The sequence below is a fragment of the Dipodomys merriami genome, unplaced genomic scaffold, assembly GCF_024711535.1.
Source record: "Dipodomys merriami isolate MVZ:Mamm:240054 unplaced genomic scaffold, mDipMer1.0.p SCAF_125, whole genome shotgun sequence".
In the NCBI taxonomy this organism is placed as follows: domain Eukaryota; kingdom Metazoa; phylum Chordata; class Mammalia; order Rodentia; family Heteromyidae; genus Dipodomys; species Dipodomys merriami.
The window spans coordinates 1,535,531-1,561,764 of NW_027202549.1; the positions used below are offsets into that span (position 1 = coordinate 1,535,531).

Sequence of the window (26,234 nt, forward strand, 5' to 3'; positions counted from 1 at the left end):
GAGGTAAGGGGAGACGGGGAGGGTGAGGGAGGGGTGGGGGTGTCTGGCTTGCAAGTCAGAGATCGGCTCCTGCCTCAGCTTCTCAAGCGCCCAGGGTCCCAGGAGTGCTCCACCATACCCAATCACCCCTAAATGGGTGAGTAGCTTTTATTTTTTCTTTCGTCAGTCGTGGGGCTTGAACCCTGGGTAGGCCTGGGGCCTGAGCCCTTCAGCTCTACCACTTGAAGCCATTTTCCGGGTCTTCTGAGTGGTTCATTGGGGATCCAAGAGTCTCACAGGCCTTTTCTTTTTCTTTTGTTTTCCCCCCCTGCCCCAGGGGCTGACCTTGGAACCAAGATCCATAGATCTCAGCCTCCTGAGAAGCTGGGATGACAGGCGTGAGCCCCAGGGGCGCAGGCCGGGTAGCTCCCGATAGACCCAAGCCCTCCCACCCTGCCTCTCTCCTCATCAAGCAGGCCCATTGGATTCATCCAGGCCCCCTTGGGGGTGGGGGTGGGGGTGGAGATCGAGGGGGAGGAAGCAATGGGAGGGGGGTGCAGGGAGGTTTGGAGGCCAGCCCCCCCCCCCCCCCCCCCCCCCCCCGCCGCTTCCATCCTTACCGTGCCTCCCAGGCTCGGCCTCCCTGGCCGCTTCCACGCCGCCCGGGCCCGACAGGATCCCCACGGGCTCCCCGGGTCCCTCGGCTCTTCTTCGGGGGGGCCCCTCACCGGGCTGGCGGTGGTCACCATCCACCTGGTCTCCCGCACAGGTCCAGGCCCCCATCCGCCGCTTGGCTCTGCCCCACTCGCGTGCCCGGGCCTCGGGGCTGTGGCTGCCGGCCCCGCCACCGCCACCGCCGGGCCCCGAGGCCGGCCTCCGGCCGCCGCTGCGCTTCCTCAGGCCCCGGGTCTCCCCTTCGCGCCCAGGGGCATTGGCAGGGCCCGGCGGCGGCGGCGGGGGCCGCATCCGCACCCACCCCGCGGCTCCCCAACCTGCTCCTGCTGCTGCTGCCCGGCTCGGCCCCCCCCGCGCGCGTGCGCGCCCGCCTGCAGGAAGCGGAAGGGGCGCGCGAAGGGCGTGGCCGGAAGTCCCGCCCCTCCACGCCGCCGGAAGCGGAAGTCGCGCGCCAATCGCACGGCCGGAAGCCCTCGAAGAGGACCTGCCCTGGGCCGCAGCTTTCTGGAACGAGGGACATGGCTGTGAGATTCCCACCCCCCTCCTCCTCCTCCTCCTCCCCTCCCCGCCACCCCTGGGACCTGCCTTGTGAGTGGCACACGGCCAGAACTTTCCAGAAGCTTCCAGGCACCCTCTCCCAAGAGTGGGTTTTTTCCTTGCCTGGTCCCCACCTGGGGGCCTCGGCTCCACCCAGGCCTGAGCTCCCCCATGCCCCGGAGTTCCCGCTCTCCACCCAGACCCACTCCCTCCTCCCCACCCCAGCCGTCCTCCTGCACCGGGCAGAGGCCCTGGGCTTCCCTTCCTGGAGGACAGATGGCCCCTCTAACTACCCTTCTCCTCTGCTTGCCTGCCTCTGTGTGGGCCTGGGATGGTCATGGGGATTCTCACACCAACCGTTGGCTTCTAAGTGCTCACCAGGGGCCTGCAGAGGGCGCGCGTGTGTGTGTGTGTGTGTGTGTGTGTGTGTGTGTGTGTGTGTGTGTGTGTGTGTGTGTGTGTGTGTGTGTGTGTGTGTACTGGAGCCTTGAACTCAGGGCTTTGAGCTCTTGCTTTGGCGTTTTCACTCAAGGCTTGGCAGCCTTACTTCTTGACTTCCAGGCTTGTTTGTTTTTTTTTTGGTCCAGTTGTGGGGCCTGAACTCTGGGCCTGGGCGCTGTCCCTCAGCTCTTCAGCTCAAGGCAAGCGCTCTACCACTTGAGCCACCTTCCCAGCCCCTGTTTGTTTGTTTGTTTGTTTTGTCTAGTTAACTGGAGATAGGTCTCATGGAGGTTGTGCTGAGTTTGCATGTGTATAGCAACATGCTTAGACTTAATACATTTTACTTAGTTTATTTGGACACTTCAAACACAAATCCACACCAATAGCTAACTCTCCATAGCCTACCCTGTCAATGTTCAATAACACACCAAATCAGAAGTCAATAACACACACATTATGTCACTATGCCATAATATTCACTACAGACTTTTCTGTCCGAGCTGGCTTCGAACTGCCACCCTCGGATCTTAGAATCTTGAGTAGCTGGAGTTACAGGTGTGAGTTACCAATGTTGGGTTCCTGGGGCTGCTTTCCAATTTCCTTCCTGGTATGTTCAGCCAGATCCTAAGACACTGCATGCTTAAACATTCAAAACTTAGCTTGCATTTCCTCTCAAGGTAGTTACTCTACTGGGGTGGGGAGGATATATCAGCATCACCTAAAGTCTTATTTCTTAACTATTCTTTAAGTCAGGTATCTATAGACTCTCAGACACCCTTCTTCTGTTGTAGAGGAATTCAGTGAGATATGGAGATGCCACAATTTAAGAGGCTATGGGAGACTTTATTGGAAAGCAGGCAACCCCAGGTAGACTCTTGTCACAAAGACCCACAGCCATGAACAGATGTAGCACATAGCTTTTAAAGGCAAAAACCACATGTTGGCATGGAGACCAACCCTTAACAAAAGGGTTATACATAAAACAAAGCAAGCTAGATGAGGGCATGTATTCCTAATAAAAGTGTTATACATAGGTAGAGCAAACTATCCAGGGGGACAATAAGGGGCAATCAGGACCCCAATTATCTAGGGCAAGCATGAGCTTCCGGGAGCCCAACCATCTATTTGCAATCCAAAGAATGTCCTTTGTAACCTCTAGAGTTCTCAGAAAGTCCTCATATCCTATCAAGATGCCAAGATGGCATTACTTCGATACAGAATCCACATTTCACTTCTGGACCAAGGTCAAGAACCTTGGTCCCTGAGTCCAGCAAGAGAAGAATTCAGGCAAGACATGAACATAAGTAAAGATGATTTCTGGCAGAAAAGTTCATTAGAATAGAAATATGGCCGGATGCTGGTAACTCACACGTGTCATCCTAGCTACTCAGGAGGCTGAGGATCTGAGGATCATGGTTCAAAGCCAGCCCGAGCGGAAACTCCATGAGACTCTTACCTCCAATGAACCATCAAAAAAAAAAAAAAAAAAAAAAAAAAAGCCAGAAGTGGAGTTATGGCTCAATGGCTCAATGATAGAGTGCTCAGGAATAGTGCCCTAAGTTAAAGCCCCAGAACACGTGCACATGTGCATGCCTGCACATGCACACACACACACATATACACACACAGTCCAATGAGCTCCCTTGCCATAGCTTAGTTTGCTCCTTCCCCTTTCCACGCTGAGCACGCTCCTTTCCTACACAACACTAAGCCCATGTAGTAAAGGCAGTCAATAATCAGCCTCCATCCTCCTTGTCCTTGGGATGGCAGCTACCACCATATAAGGCAACAAGAGCCCCTTAGAGTGACTTTCAGGTCTCAGCAGCTAAAGGGCCATTTATTTACTATTTGGGCAGCAGCCATAAGTACTAGTCCACCATGGTGAAACCCCTGGCCCACATGTCCACACCATAGTCTCCACCTCCTAGCCCTTCCTAAACCTCCTTGGTTATATAGGTCACCTCAGACAATAGCTGGTGCTTCTTCTCACTTCTCCCTTGTGAGAAAGGGTCTTGCTGGCTCCTTTCCCGGCAATAAACCTTTCTTTGTTCTTTGTACCTGGATGTCTGTGTGGTTTTCTGGCAAAGTCTAAATATACACACAAAGTATGGTAGAGGATGAAAGCACCCACCCCAGAAGACCACACAGACATAGTCACGTACATATAGGAAAAGGAGTTTATTGTCAACGGAGGCTGACAAGGCCACCTCCCCGACAAGAGAGGGAGAAATGGCTGCTTTTTCCCAAGGGCATCGTTGTTTTGTTTTTTGCTTTTTGTTTTTGGTCAGTCATTCAGCTTGAGCTGAGTCTGGGCCCTGTCCCTCAGCTCTTCAGCTCAAGGTGAGCACTCTACCACATGAGCCACAGCACTCCTTCGGTGTTCTGGTGGTTCATTGGAGATAAGAGGATCACAGACTTTCTTGCCTGGACTGGCTTTGAACCACGGTCCTCAGATCTCAGCCTTCCGAGTAGCTAGGTTGACAGGCGTGAACTACAAGCACCTGGTTTCCAGGGGCATCTTTATACCATCCGGACTAGAGTGGGAGGTACTCTGCATACACAGCTGGTCACTAGAAACATCAGGTAGGTAGGGCAGAGTTTAGGTGTGGGCCGAGAGCAGGAATGGGGACCAATCCTGCTCTCCAAGAGTTCTTTTTTCTTTGTTGGAGTTCGGGTCTGGGTGGAGGGTGTTCTGCTAATGCAGCTGGGGGTAGAGATACGTATGGAAGGCCTGGCAAGCCCCAAATGCAAGAGGAGACATACCAACAGAGAAAGAGCACCTGCTAGAGATTTACCATGGAAGAGACACTTTAGCCTACCCCTGCCATCTTGGGCCATTCTCACCTGTCTTCCTCATTTCAGAGCCTGGCCTCGTGTTAACCAGTGAGAATTGGATGGCTTGCTGATTGGTGAGTCTCCTTTCTGTTGTGATGCCAAAGAGTTAGAACCGTTACTTCCTCATTCTTTTATAGCAGGGCCCCCATTCAGTTGTCAGGTGGATTTTGGTTTCTCAGCTCACCCTGCCATCTACAGGTTTTAGAGACCACAATTCTTTGATTGGCTGATTTCCTCCTAAATTGGATCATCGGATGATATAGGCAGGCTTTGGCTTTCAGTCTCTCGCCTCTGGCCAGGCCGTGGCTCTTCAACAGAAGGCATGCTTCACATTTTCCAGCTTGACCTTTTGTATTGTCTCCTTCATGTGTTATTTATGATCCTGTTTGACATGGCTTTTATATGGATATTTAAGTGGTACTTTTCCTGCCACTAAAGAAGAAACCGGAACTTTAATGGAAAACCACACATCTCTAATTGTCCCTTTCTGATTCTGAGAGAGCTATTTGCACAATTCTATAGGTGCTAAGGAAGTGCCAGAAACTCAACATAATGCCGTATACACATGCAAATTATATCCTATAGAAAGTTAATTGACCTCCCACCTCTACTCAGGAAGAACCCTCCATTTCCATTTTCATATTCATTTAAATTCCACATTTTACATTTTCACCTCCATTTCCACATTCATTACAATGCTCCTGACCTGTGTAGAAAACTGATAATGGGGTTGTGGCTCTAGTGATCGAGCATCAACCTTGAGCCTAAAAAAAGCACTAGGCCCAGAGTTCCAACACCAAAAACAAAACAAAACAATTTGATTCTCAAAAACTTGGAGCTGGGCACCAGTGGCTCACACCTGTCATCCTAGCTGCTCAGGAGGCTGAGATCTGAGGATCGAGGTTCAAAGCCAGCCCGGCAGGAGAGTCTGTGATCTTCTTATCTCCAATGAACCACCAGAAAACTGCAAATGGTACTGTGGCTCTAGTGGTAGAGCATTAGCATTGAGCTGAACTGCTGAGGCACAGCGCCCAGGCCCAGAGTTCAAGCCCCACAACTGACAAAAAAAGAAAAATAAAGAAGGGCAGGGGCATACTCTTCAGTGTGTGGGTGATTTCCCAGGGAGATAGAGAGACACCCAGCGCTTTGGCCAGGGCTATTTATAGGATAAAAGTAGGGGGTTTAGCCCCAAAGTCAAGCAAACATTTCTGTTTTGTCTTCGTTCTAATCTTACCTGGTGCTACTTTCTGAGTTTCCAGGTAGGAAACAAAACAAACAGAACCTTATTTTTGAAATAAGGAGGTGCCCTGCTATCTGCATTTTGGGCAAGAGGCTGCTTCAGTTTTGGGGAAACATTATTCTCAAGAAGGCACACATCCTGCCAGACAAGTGTCCGTTCTTGGGGTGAGAAATGTATCCCTCAGGAAGGAATGCATCCTGTTGTCTCTCGAAGCAAAGATGCCCCTTCTGTATTTCTAAGTACCATATTTTTCCAGGTCTCCTTTCCCTCAAGTTATCTAGCTCCAATTTCACATAAAAGGAAGAAACAAACAAGTCATATTCTTAGAACCATAAAAGCGTAACTCAGACATTTCTCAAGATATTATAACAATCTCCTAGGCGGAAGCCATCAGAATATGATTGATTGTACACGTTGGCCAATGTGGAAGTCAAATGCAAGTTCTACCTGTACGAACAAGTAAAATGAACATTTCCCTACTTCAGTATACTTAATGATGCAGGTGTGAGAGGCAGGAAAAACAGGTAATCAGTTGGAGGAATGATGCCAGCGTCCTGTATTTACGATGTATTTGTAAGGTCTGCTCCTGGAAGGGGGGGCAGACTCCTCCCTCCTCTCAGCCAAGTCTCCGCCCAGTACTTGTGTTACCTAGGCAACTGGCACACCTGGAGGAGATTACACCTGCATCAGTTGAGGTCACAGATGGATCCGATGTGGCCACACCCCTCTCCCACCTGATTTCACCTCCCTTTACCTGGCCACACCTTCTCTCCCCCCCCCACTCCTCAACCTAGATAAGGCATGGACCCTTTCCAGCCATGTGGAGTGCCAACTATACCTGGCACCAGCCGGGTCCAGCAAATAAGCCTATCCCTTGCCTGAATACCGCATGCATGGTGTTCTCCTTACTCTGCAGCCGCTTTAATTACCTACCACCATTCAGCTTGGTGAGGCTGGCATTGCCTTTCATATTTCCAGCAAATCATTAGACCCCCATTCAGCCAAAACAGCACACCAACTCGGTGGTTCTTGCTTTTGAACACTCAATCCGTGGTCTTCCATACTTGCTTTATTTAACCTTCCTCAAATAAACTATTGACTTGAAAGTTCAAGCCGGGTGCTGATGGCTCACATCTGTTATCCTAGCTACTCAGGAGGCTGAGATCTGAGGATCATGGTTCAAAGCCAGTCCAGGCAGTCCAGCCAGTCCCCGTGAGACTCTTATCTCTAATGAACCAGTCAAAAACTGGAAGTGGCACTGTGGCTCAAATGGTAGATCACTTGCCTTGAGCTTAAGAGCTCAGGGACAGTGCCCAGGCCCTGAGTTCAAGCCGTACAACCAACAATAAATAAATAAATAGTTCAACAATTTCATCCAGGTGCTGGGTATTCATCCCTGTAATCCTAGTTACTTAGGAGGCTGAGATCTGAGCATTCTGTCAAGCTAGCCCAGGCAGGCAAACCCATGAGACTTTTAGCTCCAATGAACTGGCAAAAAGCCAGAAATGGAGGTGTGGTTCATGTGGTAGAGCACCAACCTTGAATGAAGAAAGTTAAGTGAGAATGGAAGGCCTTGGGTTCAAGCCCCAGTGTCAACACACACACACACACACACACACACACACACACACACACACATACAGTTTCTCTGTGGCAAGTGAGGAGCTCCATGACATAAATGTATCAGCTGTTAGTTCCTATGAGTCAACAGCTTTGATAGCCCAGGTCTCCCACCTAACCCTGTCCCCTTCTTCATCAAAGCAATAAGGAATTGGGGATCCATGGAATAATTTTGAGGTGCTTATTTGCTTCCATCTCCTCTCTTCTTCTTTTCTTTTCTTTTTTTTGGTCGGTTGTGAGGCTTGAACTCTGGGCCTGGGCACTGTCCCTCAGCTCTTCAGCTCAAGGCTAGCGCTCTACCACTTGAACCACAGCACCACTTCCGGCCTTTTCTGTGTATGTGGTGCTGAGGAATGGAACCCAGGGCCTCATGCATGCTCAGCAAGCACTCTACCACGGAGCCACCTTCTCAGCCCCTCTTTTTAATTTTCTTAGGAAGCCTGAGAAATGAGTTCTTTGGCTGGTCTTGTTTCCCCCCTGGATGATTGGGCTGGATCAGAGCTTCTGGGAGGAGCAGCTGGCTCCCGATGGGAGAAGGCCAGCCTGCCTTCCTCACCCCTCACCCCTCACCTCTAAGAGGCTGACCTCAGGGCCTGGGCATTGTCCCTTTGCCATTTTGCTCAAGGCTGGCTCTCTAACACTTGAGCTGTACCTTTACTTCTGGCTTTTTGGTGGCTAATGGGCTTTGCTGCCCAGGCTGGCTTCTAGCCACTATGCTCCGATCTCAGCCTCTGATGTAGGTAGAATTACAGGTGTGAGCCACCCATGCTTGGCTTGAATGCAAAGACTCCTTCTGATTCAGCAGTGTTCAATCACTTAGACATTTTAGGCAGCCTCCTTTGTGTGTGTGTGTGTGTGTGTGTGTGTGTATGTGTGTCTGTCTGTCTGTCTGTGTGTGTCTGTGTGTGCGCACTAGTCTTTGGGTTTGAATTCACAACCTGGATGCTACCCCTGAGCTGTTTTTCCCCTCCACACTACCACTCTACCACTTGAGTCACACTTCCACTTCCAGCTTTTTTTTTTTTTTTTTGTAGTTCATTGGACCTAAGAATCTCTTGGGCTTTTTGCCCAGGCTGGATTCGAACCTGTAAATCCTCAGCTCTCAGCCAGTTTAGTGCTGGGATTACAATAGGCTTGAGCCACAGGTGCTTTGGTCCATCCTACGTCCGTCCGTCCGTCCGTCCGTCCTTCCTTCCTTCCTTCCTTCCTTCCTCTCTCTCTCTTTTTTCTTTCTTTCATCATGGGCCTTGAACTCTGGGCCTGGGAGCTGTCCCTGAGCTCTTCAGCTCAAGGCTAGTGCTCTATCCCTCTGAGCCACAGCGCCACTCCCAGTTTTCTGAGTCGTTTATTGGAGATAAGAGTCTCCTGGCCTTTCCTGCCTGGGCTGGCTTTGAACCGTGATCCTCAGACTCAGCCTCCTGAGTAGCTAGGATGACAGGTGTGAGCCACCAGCACCTGGACATCCCACATTTTCTTTTTTTAAATTGTGAAAATACTGTACAGAGGGGTTACCATTACATGGGCAAGATAATAAGTACATTTCTTATCAAGCATTGTAGCCTCCTCCTTTGTTTCCCCTTCCCATTCCTTCCCAGCCTCCCCCTGCCCATCCCACATTTTCTAAAGAACCCAACTACTTTTTTTTTTTTTTTTTTTTTTTTTGTCCTACAAATTGACTGCTGATTGGAAATCCATGCCCTGATTGCATGCAAAGAGATTTCACCTGGGCAGGCTGGCTTAGCTACACCTACATTTCTTGACCCGGTGGCCTCAGTTTCTACAGACAGTGAAGGAGAGTCATCTTTTCATGAAGCCTGCTGCTTGCATAACTGTGCCAGAGAACTGGTGAGCCATGGGAGCCTAGGAATAGCGAAATCTCTGGAAGATGAAACCCAAGGTTAGTTCTATGTCTCCCAAGTTCTGAGGGATGGGGGCCTCTGGGTCTTCAGTTGAATTTTTGGAGAGTAGGATCTCTAGGCTGCTGCCCCTTCTAACCCCCTTTTCCTTGAAAAACACTGGTTTTCGACACCATTTTAAGGGGGGGGGTGGAAGGCACCTTTTATTTTGTGGGATGTTGGAAAAGCCTTGGGGGCCTAGATTCACAACTGCCTCCATGCAGACATGTTTTTATTTTGCCAGTGCTGGGGCTTGAACTCAGGGACTGGACACTGTCCCTGAGCTTCTTTTGCTCAAGGCTAGCGCTCTACCACTAGAGCCACAGCTCCGGCTTTTCTTGTGCTTCATTGGAGAGTCTCACAGACTTTGCTGCCTAGGCTGGCTTCGAACTATGATCCTGAGATCTCAGGCCCCTGAGTTGCTAGGATAACTGGTGTGAGCTACTGGGGCCTGGCTTATTTTTTAGTGTGTGCGTGTGCTAGTACTGTGACTTGAATTCAGGGTCTAGGCCATGTTCCTGAGCTTGTTTTGTTCAAAGCTAGTGCTCTACTAATTTAGTCATAGTTCTACCTCTTGGCCTTTTGCTGGTTAATTGGAGATAAGTCTCACGGACTTTTCCTGTCCAGGCTGGGTTCAAACTTCAATCTATAGATATTTCAGTTTTTTGAGTAGTTTAAGATTACAGACATGAGCAAGTGGCGCTATGGCTCAAGTGGTAGAGCGCTAGCCTTGAGCTGAAGAGCTGAGGGACAGTGCCCAGGCCCAGAGTTCAAGCCCTACCACTGACAAAATAAATAAATAAATAAAATTAGACATGAACTAGTGCTTTTCCCACTTAACATTTGACTTTAAGCTACTTTTTCCCCCTTAGATGTAAAGATTTTCTAAAACATCACTGTTTAGGTTGAAATTCAGTGTTTTTTTTTCAGCTCCTAAGTCGGGGGGGGGCGAGGTGGGAGTTCTGATTTTGTTTTTTTAATATTAGGGACATTTCTAAAAGGCTGGTAGTATTAGAGTCCTAGAATCTATGCAGTCTGCCTGGGACTATGCACTTGACAAGAAACAACTGCTAATGTATTTTGTGGATCCACTAGGCTTTAGTTCAGTGAGCAACAGAAGTTTGCCATTGACCTAATGATTCTCCCGAAGGAATCAAGAACAGAGTCATGCAAAACTCAGCTGGGCCTGCCCTTGTTTCTCTCAAGAGACAGGGTGGGCCGCAAGGGTAATCAGATCTCCATAGCAACACCACCCAGTGACTTAAATTATACTTGTCGCCTATGTGAAGGCCAGATGAATGCTATTTTAGCTAGAATGTAGTCCTGGATTTCAAGTGTGTGTGTGTATGTGAGAGGGAGAGAGAGAGAGGTGGGGGAGGAGTTCTGAGGCTTGAACTCAGGGCCTGAGCACTGTCCCTGAGCTTTTTTGTTTGTTTGTTTTGGTCAATAATGGGGCTTAAACTCCGGGCTTGGGCGCTGTCCCTCAGCTCTTCAGTTCAAGGAGAGTGCTCTACCATTCAAGCCACAGCACCACTTCCAGTTTTCTGAGTGATTTATTGGAGATAAGAGTCTCATAGACTTTCCTGCCCTGGCAGGCTTTGAACTATGATCCTCAGATCTCAACCTCTTGAGTAGTTAGGATGATAGGTGTGAGCCACCAGTGGCTGGTGTGGGTTTTAATTTGTTTTTGCTCCACTTCAAGTATTATTAGGTCTTCATTCTATCTCACGGCCATCATTTGTCTAGGGATAAGCTAGGATTAGGGCATGCTCAGTGAGCAAATTTCTAAAGGAAGATTTTCCTTCTGTGGGTATCTAGTCTGGTTTTTTTAGACCTTGCTTTAGGATACTGTGTATGTGCGTAAAGGGAGGTCCTGGGGTTTGAACTTGTTATGCAGCTGCTCTGATACCTATGCCATGCTGCTTAGCCCTTTTCTGTGTGTGTGTTTGTGTGTTTACACAAGCTAGTTCCTGGGCTTGAGCTCAGGGCTTGGGCACTGTCCCTTAGCTTTTCTCGCTCAAAACTGGCACTCTACCACTTGAACCATAGTTCCATTTCCAGCTTTTTGCTTGGTTCATTGGAGATGAGCCTCACAGACTTTCCAACCTGGGCTGGCTTTGAATCAGGATCCTCAGGTCTCAGTTTCCTGAGAAGCTAGGATTACAGGCATCATCATTGGCACTTGGCTGACTGGGGTTCTTCCCCTCCACCCCCACCCCCCAGTTCTGGGCCTTGAACTCAGGACCTGGACACTGTACCTGAGCTTCTTTTACTCAAGGCTAGCGCTCTACCACTTGAGCCACAGCGCCACTTCTGGCCTTTTCTGTGTATTTGGGTTCTTCTAATGCCAGTGCCTTTCAGTCTTTGCTTGTAGTTTTCATAGTTCAAAAGGGTGGGCTTTAAGCATCTTTTCTCAGCTTGGAGGAAGGAGCCCAGATAGTCTGAAAACCAACATCAGTGGCTCTATCAGCCTTCCTCTGAGCAATGCTCATTTGTGTATGGATTACAGTAAGCAAATAGTTTTGACTAAGCAGGCTGATTTGGAGGTGAGGAGCAATAAAACATCCTAAACTTTATGGTGGACACCGGTGGCTCACGCCTGTCATCCTGGCTACTCAGGAGGCTGAGATCTGAGGATCCCAGTTCAGAGCCAACCTGGACTGGAAAGTTAGTGAGACACTCTTAACTCCAATGACACACACACACACACACACACACACACACACACACACACACACACACACACACACACACACACACACACACACACACACACACACACACACACACACACACACACACACACACACACACACACACACACACACACACACACACACACACACACACACACACACACACACCTCCCCCCCACACACACACCTCCCCCCCCCTCCAGAAGTGGAGCTGTGGCTCCAGTGGCAGAGTGCTAGCCTTGAGTAAAAAGAAACTCAGGGACAGTGCCCAGGCCCTGAGTTCAAGACCCAGGACTGGCACCAAAATAAAGGCTTGTTACAAACTCACTCCATTGACTTTTTGAAAACAGGAGAGACCAGCATCTTGAGTTTTCATTTCCATGTTTACCACTAGATGGCGATAAGCCAAAGGCTATTTCCTCCCAGATTGCTAACTGCCAGGAAGGAAACGCATCTCACAGGGCCCTTCAGGGCGTTTACCAGTTTGCCAAGGAGTTGTAGCACTGAACATAACACAACTCAACATTCACACAACACAAACTTTTCATTAAGATGAAAATTCATCTTAAATGCTGCATATTTCGGGTTCATAGGTGCAGCTCTTAAGGCCATACATCCTACCTGTTTCTGTGCCCTGCCCCCCAATTTTGTCGTCTCCTCCTCCTCCCCCCCCCCCCCCCCGTTGTCCCTGAGCTCTTCAGCTGAAGGCAGGCGCTCTACCACTTGAGTTACAGCACCACTTCTGGTTTTCTGAGTGGTTTCTTGGAGATAAGAGTCTCATAGGGGGCTGGGAAGGTGGCTCAGTGGTAGAGTGCTTGCCTTGCATGCCTGAGGCCCTGGGTTTGATTCCTCAGCACCACATAAAGAAAAAAGCCGGAAGTGGCGCTGTGGCTCAAGTGGTAGAGCGTTAGCCTTGAGCTGAAGAGCTGAGGGACAGCACCCAGGCCCAGAGTTCAGGCCCCATGACCGGACCCCCCAAAAAAAAAAAAAAGAGTCTCATAGACTTTCCTGCCCAGGCTGGCTTTGAACCGTGATCCTCCAATCTCAGCCTCCTGAGTAGCTAGGATGACAGGCGTGAGCCACTAGCGTCCAGCACTCCAATTCTGTCTTTAAAAAAAAAATATTTTTTTTATTTGCAGAGTACCTGCAGTGCAACATGACTATCTTCAGCATATCATCACAATTACTGCAGTCAAGGTAGGACGTTTTTCATCCTAGAGATTTTTATTGTTGTTGTTTGCTTGATTTTTGCAAGCAATATTGTGACCCAGTTTATACTGTACAGCCATCTCGAGAAAGACAGAAGTAATAGAAACCACATTTTATTGGTGAAATTGGTAACGAATCAAGAATATCATTGCTCTGTATTTTCTGTTTGAACTCTTTTGTCATCTTGAAAATGATCTGTAAGTTGGCTGGGAAGGTGGTTTCATGGTAGAGTGCTTGCCCAGCATGCATGAAGCCCTGGGTTCTATTCCTCAATACCACATACACAGAAAAAGCCAGAAGTGGCGCTGTGGCTCAAGTGATGGAATGCTAGTCTTGAGCAAAAGAAGCTTAGAGACAGTTCCCAGGCCCTGAGTTCAAGTTCCAGGACAGGCAACAATGAGAAAACAAATTTATCTTTAGTTACACAAAAGAATGTACATTTAACAAAGCGGTTTATGAATACAGTATGTCTGGATCAATGTCATCTCTTTCAACATTGTTACCCAGTGTATGTATTCGTTCTGGGACTTGAACTCAGGACCTGGGCTCTATCCCTGACCTTTCTTGCTCAAGGCTAGCACTCTACCACTTGAGCCACCCCTCTACCTCCAAGTTTTTGGTAGTTTATTGGAGATCTGAGTCTCAGGGGCTTTTCCTGTAAGACTGCCTTCAAACCATGATCCTCATATCCCAACCTCCTTTAAATAGTTAGGATTACAGGTGTGAGCCACTGGCACCCAGCTGAATTTTTGGGAAACTATATATGAATGAACTGTATTCCACTTTATAATTTTGCTTTCTGTAGTTCCTGCTACCTGCCACAAGCCATGATGAAACAGAAAATACCAGAAATAAAAACTGCTTAAATTTGAAATGTCTTTATACTGTAACCTTTGTTACTGTCTATCTTTTACTGTGCTTAATTTGTAAATGAGAGTATAGCTGTGTGTGTGTGTGTGTGTGTGTATGTATGTGTGTGTGTGTGTGTGTGTGTGTGTGTGTGTGTATTTGTGGCTTGGTACAGTGTGAGATTTCAAACACCCAGGAGTATTCCCTGAGGATCAGAAAAGAACTTTCTCCACTGATACCCCCATGTAATCTCATTCAATTATGAGTTTTTCCTTAATCAGTAGTACAGCCCTAATGGTGTGTGCTATTTCTGTATAGTTGTAAATGTATTTTTATTGCACCATTCCCGGCACTTAGACACTAAGATCAGACTCTCGTCTGCAGAGTTTCTCTTAATCATATATAATTCACATACTAAATAGCTATCCTGGAGCCGTGCCTCTTTTCTCTTACATAGGAATTCAAAGTATGATCAGATTTATTTTTAAGTGGTTGGATCTTCTCGCTTTTCATATATGCCCCAATTAAAAAAAAATGTCCTCCTGCCCGGTGCCAGTGGCTCACACCTCTAATTGTAGCTACTCAGGAGTCTGAGATCTGAGGATCATGGCTCAAAGTCAACCACAGGCAAGAAAGTCTGTGAGACTAAAACACCAGAAATGGAGTTGTGGCTCAAGGGGTTGAGCACTAGCCTTGAGCAAAATCAGCTCAGGGGTAGTGCTTAAGCTTTGAGTTCAAGCCCCAAGACCTACTTAGAAAAAAAAAAGTCCTTCAGTCCTGAAGTGGAGAATAAAAGGTAGGTTCAGGGCAGTTTGCAGCTCCTTTACACACCTAGAGCAAAAGGAGTTTTTAGTTGAATGGAAACTAGTTCCAATTGAAACTGCTCTGTATGTTCTTGTTGGTGGTGATCTTTTTATTTTCATTTTATTCTTTGGTGCCATTCTGAGGCTTGAACTCAGGACCTGGGCTCTGTCCCTCAGCTCTTCAGCTCAAGGCAAGTGCTCTACTACTTGAGCCACAGTGCCACCTCCAGTTTTCTGAGCAGTTTATTGGAGATAAGAGTCTTATAGACTTTCCTGCTCAGGCTGGCTTTGAATCTCGATCCTCAGATCTCAGCCTCCTGAGTAGCTAGGATGACAGGCGTGAGCCGCTGGTGCCATAGCTCTTAAGTGCTTTCCCTACCCAGATCGTAGTGCCAAGAGCAGAGCTATCTGTGATCGTCTCTAGCCCCTCCCTGGTCTGCTTGCTCCTCATCTTGTCTGCCAAAGTTTTTAGCTATGAAGCAAAAAAACTACCTACGGGTGCTAAGAAAGAGGCTTTGCTCTGGACCTCATGCCAGGCCCCAGAGCTGGCCTGACCAGTGTAGGTGATGCTCATAGCCTTCCTTCTCCTAGAGATGTGAGCCCAACAACCAGTGACGGTCCACAGTGCCTGGCGTCTTGCCATAGGTCAAAATGGAGAGGCATCAGAGGAGAGATTTTGGGAGAAGAACTCCTGTACTTGGGAGTCCTTCTTTTGGTTTGATTTTGGTGCCAGTACTGGGGCTTGAACTTAGGGCCTGGCTACTGTCCCTTAGCTACTTTTACTCAAGGCTCTGGTGCTCTGACACTTGAATCACAGCTCTACTTCTGGCTTTTGTTGGTGGTTTATTGGAGGTAAGTCTCCCAGACTTTCCTGCCTATTTATACACACACACACACGTATATATACATATACATATATGTATATGAATATATAACACATGTGTATATGTATATACATATAGAACATACTATATTAATATGTAGTATGATACTTATATACTTTATATATGCTTATATATACTATATATACTTATACATAAGTATAATAGATAATGTATATAATATATAATATATGAAATTATACATATATATAAAATTATACATATATAGCCGGGCGCTGGTGGCTCACGCCTGTAATCCTAGCTACTCAGGAGGCTGAGATCTGAGGATCGCGGTTCAAAGCCAGCCCGGGCAGGAGAGACCATGAGACTCCTATCTCCAATAAACCACCAGAAAACCGGAAGTGGCGCTGTAGCTCAAGTGGTAGAGCGCTCGCCTTGAGCTGAAGAGCTGAGGGACAGCTCCCAGGCCTGGAGTTCAAGCCCCATGACCGACAAAAAAAAAAAACAAAAACATATTTATGTATAAATATAAATTTTTTTATTTGGCTTGCCACTCATTATGCAAATGATAACATGTTCACTGAGGCAGATTTAGAAAACAGAACCAGAAAAATCTATACCCACACAGAATTACAATTAATATTTTGATGTGTAGTGTGTGTGTGTGTGTATATGTGTATTGATCCTGGCGCTTGAACTCAGAGCCTACATATTGTCCCTGAACTTTTTTTTTGCTCAAGGCTGGTACTCTGCTACTTGAGCCATAACTCCATTTCTGGATTTTTGGTAGTTAATTGGAGATAAAAGTCTCAAAAGACTTTCTTGCCCAGGCTGGCTTCAAAGCATGATCCTCAGATCTCAGCCTCTTGAGTAGCTAGGATGACAGGCGGGAAACACCTGCACCTGCTAAGGCTTGGGTCCTTAAAAGTGAAGCCATGGGAAAAGTCACGGGGTGTCTCCCACAGATAAAAGGTTGTACATATGAAAAGACTTAGGTCAGGGGCTGTGGGAAAAAAAAAATCTCTCCAGAGAGGAAGGACCGGATGGGGGGGGGACTCTCCCAACCCAGCATATCTCTTGGATTTCTAGAGTCTCTCTCATTGATGCTCACTAGATTCAGGCCAGAAGGAAACAACGTTAGCCAAGTAGAGACAAAGCACTGGGCTAACCTTATGCAGTGCTTCAGCACTTAAGAATCAAAGAATCTCCATCGAAGGCTGGGAAGGTGGCTCAGTGGTAGAGTGTTTGCCTTGCATGAGGTCCTGGGTTCGATTCCTCAGCACCACATAAGCACAAAAAGCCAGAAATAGCCCTGTGGCTTCAGTGGTAGGGTGCTAGCCTTGAGCTGAAGAGCTGAGGGACAGTGCCCAGGCCCAGAGTTCAAGCCTCACAACTGACCAAAAAAAAAAAAAGTCAGTAGGCACTGTAATAATGCAATTCCCACTTGACAAGCGGGGCAGATGAGAAGGCTTTTAGCGCGCACACACACACACACACAGACACACACACAGAGAACTCGTCCCCCCCCCCCCCCCCCCCGCGCCCAGCAAATGTTCTCCTTCTGTGTTTAAAAAAAAAAAAAAAGAATGTGGGAGGAAAGTGGAGTGACTTGCAGAGATTTACTGCTCTTGAAAACTCGGCTGTTACCTCAAATCACCCGGCTTCTGCTTTTGCCCCGATCTTTTTGGGGACTGGAGCTTGACTCTGCAACCCTGCAGCTTCTCAATGGCTAGAACCCATCCAGGCCAGCTCCCCCCCCCCCCCGCCCCCCTCCAGTCCCCCGCGGGTGTGTCAATACCCAGATATTTGTGCTGTTAAGGGCCAGAGGTGTTTGCTCCAGGGCCTGGCTCAGCTTTGATCCCTAACTTTGTGCCCGAATCTCATCTCGTGTGATGAGAACGGTGGATCTGAGGACGGTGAATCTTTGGTCTAAGCAGTCATAGGATCTCTTAGATTTCTGTCTTCATCTATGAACATGCACGCCAACTGGCTGTCAATTGCTCTGTTGTAAGTGACCCCCTAAAACATAACAGCTTAATGCATCCCACAGGGCTTCTAAGAGGCCAGGAGGCTGAATGTGAGGCCTGGGAGCTGCAGTCAAGGTCATTATCTAACTTTTACCTAAAGGCTCTGTGGAAGATGGGAGGATGGGTTTGCAGGTTCGCTGGCTTCATCATTGTTAGCTCTGAGTGACTTGCAGGATACTGGACTCCAGGGCCTCCATCACTTACAGGTGGGGAGGCTGGAGGCCTCGCTTCTTTTGCTCAAGGCTAACACTCTTACCACCTGAGCCACAGCACCACTCCTGGCTTTTTCTGCTTATGAGGTACTGAGGAATCGAACCCAGGGCTTCATGCATGCAAGGCGAGCACTCTACCACTGAGCCACCTTCCCGCCTCTGACCCCCCTACCCCACCCCCCCAACAGTCTTTTTATAACCCAGTCCTGGAAGTGACACACCATCACTGTTGCTATAGGCTATTGGTTTAACACATAGACCAATCCTGGTATGAGGTGGGTGGGGCTACACCAGGGTGTGACCAATCCTGGTATAGTGTGGGTGGGGCTACATCAGGTGTGACTGTAGGATAGAGTAAATATAAGGCACATTGATCAGGCGAAGAGGAACTGGGAAAGGAAATGGAAGAGGACTTAGGCAGAGAAGCCATATCTGACCTATCTTTACTTGTAACCACTCTTGGGAGAAGTGGCTTCCCTGAGGTCCAAATCCAGATGTATTAAATAAATAAAAATAGGACTGTGTGAGTTCAAACGCAAGGCTTTGTACTCTCACTTGACTTTCTTTCCTTCCTTCCTTCCTTCCTTCCTTCCTTCCTTCCTTCCTTCCTTCCTTCCTTCCTTCCTTCCTTCCCTCCCACGTTCTACCACTTGAGCCACAGTTCCACTTCTGGCTTTTTGGTAGTTAAGAGATTTAAACAAAAAAAAGTCTCATAGACTTTTCCTGCCCAGGCTGGTCTTGAACCACGATCATCAGATCTCGGCCTCCTGGGTAAGTTAGGATGACAGGTGTGAATCACTGGTGCCACGCCCCTCTGAGCAATGTCTTCCAAGTTCATCTGTGAGGATTTTCCTCCAAGGAGATAGAGGTTTTATTTTGCTTTCCAGAGCTTTCCTGTCACCCTCTTTGCAGAGTACCAAACAAAGCCCAAGCTTAGGGTTTGGGCAACCATAAAGCAGGACTGATAGAATTTTTGCTCTTGGTTGTGCCCAGTGCTGCTAGCTGTGAGAGTAGTCTAAGCGGAGAGAAAACTGTTGTCAGTGCTGGGACTTGAACTCGGGGCCTTGTACTCTGCCTTCACGTTTCCCACAAGGCTACAGGTTCAAGCCACACTCCCTACTTCCAGCTTTTGGCGGGTCCTTTGGAGATTAGAGTGTCACAGACTCTTCTAACCTGGACTGGATTTGAACCTTGAACCTCAGATCTCAGCCTCGGGAGTAGCTATGATGATAGGCGTGAGCAACTCTTGTCTCTTCCCTCCGCTGACTCTTCAGAGCAAGCTGGCAGAGGTATAGGACCTGGTGTTCTTGATTCCTCACCCTCATTTCCTCCTGCCCAGTTCTGTCTACGCCTCCTGCTTGTGATATTTCCTCTGCGTTCGACTAGGGATGAGTGACTTTGGCTTTGGGAGAGGCTGTTTTGCAAATCAAAATTAAGAGCCTGCTTTGACAAGCCTGAAGGGAAACGCTGCGAGCCAGCTTTCCAAACAGCATTTGCTGTTCATTCAGTCCCAGACTGACACACACACACACACACACCCTCCACAAAAAACCAGGGTCACACATGCTTAGAGAGGCCTGGCCTCCAAGCTACCCAGCAAGCAGCCAGTTAATCTCAATTGCTCCCCACAGCTTGAGTCAATTAGAGGGAGCCAGCCGAGCAAGGCTCACCCTGAATCTTTTGATGGAAAGAGACCTCCAGGCGGCCTTGCCAAAGGCTTTCCCCTTCCATTCACACGTGCTCACGTGCTGCGCGCAAGAATGTAAACAGGGACTGGACCAGTAGGGATGGAACCGTGGCCCAGAAACGGGAGCTGGGGTGTGTTCCAGATGGCAGAATCACAGAATACCGTCCCCGGAGCTAGAAACTTCCAAAAGGGAATGTATAATTCTGGCCCATTCTCTTGATTTATTTCTTCTTCTTTTGTGCCAGTCCTGAGTCTTGAACTCAGGGCTTGAGATGCTGTCCCTGAGCTTTGAAAAAGTACTCAAGCATCTGAAACCAGTACCATCTGGTGCTGGTGGCTCACGCCTGTCATCCTGACTACTCGGGGCTGAGATCTGAGGATCCGTGGTTCAAAGCCAGCCAGGGCAGGAAAGTCCGTGAGACTCTTGTCTCCAGCAGAAAGATGGAGATCAGAGACTCTTGTCTCCATGATCCAGCTGAAAGCTATCAGAAGTGATTCTGGGGTGCAAGCTGGTAGAGCACTAGCCTTGAGAGCAAAAAGAGCTCAGGGCCAGCGCCCAGGCCCAGAGTTCAAGCCCCAAGACCGAATGAAATAGAACTAAAAGCACCGAAGCCTAGTGAGATAGTTTCACGGACTATGTTGTTGCTCAGGCTGGCTTTGAACCACAGTCCTCAGATCTCAGCCTCCTGAGAAGCTAAGATGACAGGTGTGAGCCACCTGGTACCTGGCTCTTTTATATTTTTGGAGGGGGAGGAGGAAAACGCCTGCTCTAGCAGCTGTCAATTGGTCCTTTTATTGTCAACTTCTGCAGCCATCAGATTTTTTTTTTCCTTCAGCTAAGAAGAGCTTGGTGTGAAGTAAAAGCTATTTTAAGGTGAAAGGAGTTAGCAGCTTTTTCCTCTGTGAATTTTTGTGCCTCAATTAATTTCTCTTTAATCCTTTGTCTCCAGGATGCTTTGCTTCCACGACTCCTCTCCCTTTTGCATTTCTTTGCCTGTCTCAAATGTTCCAAATGTGCTTTGGAGACCAATCCCGGGCTTCGTAGTGGTTTCCAGACCCTCCTACTCAACTCAGCCGCCCACAGCACACAGATAACCATGTCTAAGGCCACTGTCCAGGCCACTTAAATCACAGTCTGGGGAGGGGACGGGCAGAGCCCTGGCTTAGGAAAAAGAGTCCACTGATGCTAATCTATGACTGCACTTCGCAAGTGCTGGCCATCCACGGATTCGAGAAAGACAGAGAACGACTGTGCAGTCCACTGGAGCTAGCTTAATGCCCGTAAATGGCTTCCCAAAGGGGCTGGGCAGGTGGCTCAGCCGCAGAGTGCTTGCCTTGCATGCATGAGGCCCTGGGTTCGATTCCTCAGCACCACATCAACAGAAAAGGCCAGAAGTAGCACTGTGGCTCAAGCGGTAGAGCGCTAGCTTTGAGCTGAAGAGCTCAGGGACAGTGCCCAGGCCCAGAGTTCAGGCCCCATGACTGACAAAAAAAAAGATGAACTGTGGCTACATATATATATATATATATTTTATATATGTATGTATGTATGTGTGTGTGTGAATATATTTTTATTTATATATAAATATTCAAATATGCATAAATATATACATTGTATATTGTATATATACTATACACTTATATATACCATATGTTATATATTATAATTTATATAAGTATATACTATATATAATATGTGCATATAGTATACACTATACAGTATATAGTATATGTACTATATATAATATATGCACATATCATATGTATTACATACTATATAGTATTATATGGTGTACTATATATACTATACTATGTATACTATATAGTATACTATATAGTATATGTAATTTATACTTATATACTTATACATATTGTATATACATGTATACTATACATATACAGTCTATATACTGTATACTATGTATAATAAATGCACATATTATATGTATTATATACCATATATGCTTATATTGTATATAAGTATATATATGTATATATATTTATGTATGTACTTGTATAATGCATATAAGTATATATGTATACACATATATAGTATGTATGTACTTGTATATAACTTATGTATGTACTTGTAGTATATACTTTATATCATAATACTTATATACTATATGTTGTATACTTAGTATATATACATAATATATAATATATGAAATATATACATATATTTATATATAAACATATAAATATAATTTTTATTTGGTTTGCTTCTCATTATGCAAATGATAACATGTTCACTGAAGATTTAGAAAACAGGGCCACAAAAATCTATATCCAGACAGAATTATAGTTAATTTTTTTTTGTCAGCCTACAGTTAATATTTTGCTGTGTATTGTGCGTGTGTGTGTGTTGATCCCGGGGTTTGAACTCAGGGCCTGAGCTTTTTTTCTCAAGGCTGGCTCTCCACCACTTGAACCACAGCTCCACTTCTGGCCTTTTGGTAGTTAACTGGAGATGAGTCTCACAGACTTTCCTGCCCTGGCTAGCTTTGAACTACAATCCTCAGATCTTAGCCTCTTGAGTAGCTAGGATTAGGGGTGTGAGCCACTAGCCTGTAGTCATGTTTAATGTTTTGAGGACTCTACATACCACTTCTATAGTAGTTGTACTTGTTTACTTTTCTAACAGTCTATTAGGTGCCTTCTACCTTAATCTTTACCAGCATTTGTCAATGCTTGTTTTCTCTCTTCCTCTTTCCCTCCTTCCTTCCTTTTTTTTTCTTTTTTTTTTTTGTGGCAGTACTGGGGCTTGAACTCAGGGTCTCACATTCTTCCTTAGCTTTTTATTTGTATCTTTTTTGTGCTCAAAGCCAGCACTCTACCTGTGTGAACCACCCTTCACTGTTGGGCTGGCTTTTGGTTATTTGGAGATAATCTTTTGTTGTTGTTGCTGTTGTGGGTCTTGAACTCAGGGCCTGGGCGCTATCCCTGAGCTCTTCAGCTCAAGGCTAGCGTTCTACCACTTGAGTCACAGCGCCACTTAGTTTTCTGGTGGTTCACTGGAGATAAGAGTGTCACAGACTTTCCTGCCCAGGCTGGCTTTGAACGTCGATCTTCAGATCCTCAGATCTCAGCCTCCTGAGTAGCTAGGATGATAAGCGTGAGCCACTGGCGCCCAGCTGAGATAATGAATCTTAATGGATTTGCCTGCCTAGGCCGGCTTCAAACCATGATCCTCAGCCCCAGATACTCACTTTTGAATAAAATCGCTTCTCTCTCCTTTTTCCCCGACTACTAAGCCTACTCTATTGCAAATGCTGAACAGTGATGCGTGAAGACATTGCAGCTTTAATGAAATACATGGGAAAATCAGGAGTGATCAGCTCTTTCTAACAGTCCCACGTGTCTCTTAGACCCTGATGTTTGCTGTCGTATCTCTTTATTTAGCTGGACACAATGGGACTGTTTAGAGGAAGTCCAACTGGAAAGTTGATACTGACTTGCTTTGCTACACGAATGTGGGAAGGGAGCCAGGCGTAATTTGTTGTTTTATGGGCAGGAATTCAGAATCTATCTGTGGCTTTCTAGTGTGGGTACCTAAATTCTGCAGTGAATGCCCACAATCTGGTGAGAGGAGTTCAGATTGGAGTTTCATCAAAAGTAAGCTGATTTTCATAGGGATGACTTTCTGGATGGTTTTCAGAGGAACATGGAAGCAGGAGGGGAGGGGGCAGAGGAAGGAGGAAAAGGAGGATTGGAGACCTTCATCCGCACATAGGATCAGCTAAAGGTTAAGATAGAAGGTGTCCCAGATGGGTCCTAGTGGCTCACACCTGTCATCCTGGCTACTAGAAGCTGAGATCTGAGGATCACGGTTCAAAGCCAGCCCAGGTAGGAAACTCCTAGAGATTCTTTTATCTCCAATGAACCACCAGAAAACTGGAAGTGGAGCCATGGCTCCAAGTGGTAGTACCCTCTCTCGTCCAGTAACCCTAAGCAAATGTGGGGTGCTGGATGAAGTTTCCCAGTGTCTCCTGTGCACGTCTCTCCGAACTCAGGTCCAGGTGGCTAACGATTTGTCGTTATCCTCACATGATCCGTTTAAAAGTGTTTCCTTCTTAGTTGATGGACTTTAATTCATAGCCATAATGTCTGACATTTGCTTTGTAGCCATGATGAAGGGCGGGATGGAAATCTGGAAACGTGAGTCCCACTGGCATCCTGATAGATAGCAGATAAAAGAGACGCTTCCCATCAGCCCCTGATGCACTTATGTAGTTGAGATCTTTTTTTTTTTTGCCGGGGCCTGAACTCTGGGCCTGGGCGCTGTCCCTCAGCTCTTCAGCTCAAGGCTAGTGCTCTACCACTGGAGCCACAGCGCCACTTCTGGCTTTTTATGTTTATGTGGTGCTGAGGAATGGAACCCAGGGCCTCATGCTTGCACGGCATGCTCTCTATCGCTGAGCCACCTTCCCCGCCCCTGTAGTTGAGATCTTAAAGGAGTGGTTTAACCTCTCTCAAGCAAGCAGTGCTAAAGAGAACGATCCACCGAAAATGACTCCATGTCGGCTTTTCTGTTTATTGGCAGTAAATCCTATCCACATCTGGCCAGGTGTTATTTGAGAGAACTGCTTTGCAAATAGCACCGGAAACCTCTTCTCTCTGGTTGTGTCCTTTGCCAACAACAACAAAACCACAAAGGTTGGAAATAAGTAAGGTATCTATCCCTCTTTGTCCTGACTAGTGTCTGGTTGCTGGGCCTTTGCCAGGTGCAGGAATGGGTGGTGGAATTCCCCTAGTGGGCCTTTGGTGTGTTAATGATGTCGCACTTGGCTGAGTGGCTTCTAGAGAGCTTCCCCAAGAAGCCACATGCTAGAAAGATCCACGGCAGGCTCACAGGACTGGAACTTGCAGCCCTTTTCAGAGCCAATGACTTAATCAAGCCTGGTGAAATAACACTCAAATGGCCAGGCATGGTAGCTCATGCCTATAATCCTTGCTACTTGGGATGCTGAGGCTGGGTCTGGGCGGGGGGAGGAACAGGGGTGCAGGGGGTGAGGAAGTCACCGTTTAAGGGCAGTCTTGACCAAAAAAGTTTGCAGAGACCCCCAGTAAGAGAATAATCTTGTCATATAGCTTTCATCCCAGCGATGCCCCTCCCCCAAACAAAATGCAAATAGGAGGATTGCAGTCCAAGTCTGTTGGGGCAGAAAATAAGACACTGTCTCTCCAATAACAAAAGCAAAAAAAGGGCTAGAGGCATGGCTCAGGTGGTAGAACGCCTGCCTAACAAATGCAGGATCCTAAGTTCACTCTAGTTCTGCCTAAACAAGTAAACAATGACCAAAAATAAACCAACCAAAAACCCAACCCAACAACAACCTTAAATGACAGGGTTTAGGGCGTTTCAGGTTGGCACATGCATCCTCTCGCCAGCAGTATACTAGACCCCCAAATTCTTCTGCTCTGGTCTCCTCTCGTTCTCACCTTACACATCTCTCTGTTCGTGTGCATACTTTAAACTAGTATTTGTTTACTGTCGGTCATGGGGCTTGAACTCAGGGCCTGGGTGCTGGAGCGCTGTACCATTTTGAGCCACAGCGCCACTTCCGGTTTTCTGGTGGTTCATTGGAGAGAAGAGTCTCATGGACTGCCTGGGCTGGCTTTGAACTGCGATCCTCAGCTCTCAGCCTCCTGAGTAGCTAGGATGACAGGCGTGAGCCTGTCTTGGGGCTCTATTTTGAAAGGATGCTACACGTCTTTTTTTCTCCCCATTTCTGGCAGGCTACAAGTCTTCCGCAGCACATCTGCTTGTTGCTTTTCTAGCTCTTCTGGAATATGAGTAACTGGAATAATTGGTGGAATAAGAAGGAAATACTTGCTTTGAGAGAATGCATGCTACATACCAATTTTTTTTTCCCCAGCCAAAAGCTGGAAAAATCTTGAATGAGTTTGAAAGAAGTACTTAAAATCATGATGAAGCAATCAAATCCACCCAGATCTGAGTGTAAATAAAGTAGTTTGTGGGAGAAAAGAGTAGGACTGGGCACTGGTGCTTCACACCCGTTATCCTAGCTAAAGACGCCGAGTTCTGAGGATCACAGTTTGAAGTCAGCCCAGGCGGAAAAATCCAAGAGACTCTTAATCCCCACCATAAAGCAGGAAGTGGAGGCCTGGGAAGGTGGCTCAGTGGTAGAGCGCTTGCCTAACATGCATGAGGCCCTGGGTTTGATTCCTCAGCACCACATACACAGAAAAAGATGGAAGTGGTGCTGTGGCTCAAAGAGGTAGAATGCTAACCTTAAGCCAAAGGAAGCTCAGGGACAGTGCCCAGGCCCTGAGTTCAAGGCCCAGGACTGACAAAAAACAAAAACCAGGAAGTAGAGCTGCTGGTTAAGTGATAAAGCTAAGGGACAACAGCCAGGCCCTGAGTTCAAGCCCTAGTAATACACGCGCGCTCGCACACACATGCACACATACACACACACACACAGATTACATTTCTTTACAGGGCTGGCTGACTTTTTATTTTTATTCACAGAGATGAAGCAAAGGTCATTACATCCCAATCCAGGTACATCTCATCAGACAAAGCAGATGCCGATAACAGCTTCGCCGACTCTCCCAACTGGCTGTTTGTAGGGATTATAGCCTTGAAAATGAGTTGTTGCTTAAATTAGTAACCGTTTACTTTTAATATTCTTCTCTCGAAGCAGCCAGGCACAATTTCAA

General features: G+C 47.1%; 1 long non-coding RNA gene across 1 annotated transcript; it reads left to right on the forward strand.

Moving 5' to 3' along the window:
* The first annotated feature begins 1,103 nt into the window (after positions 1-1,103).
* Positions 1,104-26,234, forward strand: LOC138823933 (uncharacterized). Its single transcript, XR_011370962.1, has 5 exons — positions 1,104-1,178; positions 9,042-9,224; positions 13,058-13,115; positions 24,091-24,219; positions 26,044-26,234. It is a non-coding gene; the product is annotated as an uncharacterized lncRNA (long non-coding RNA).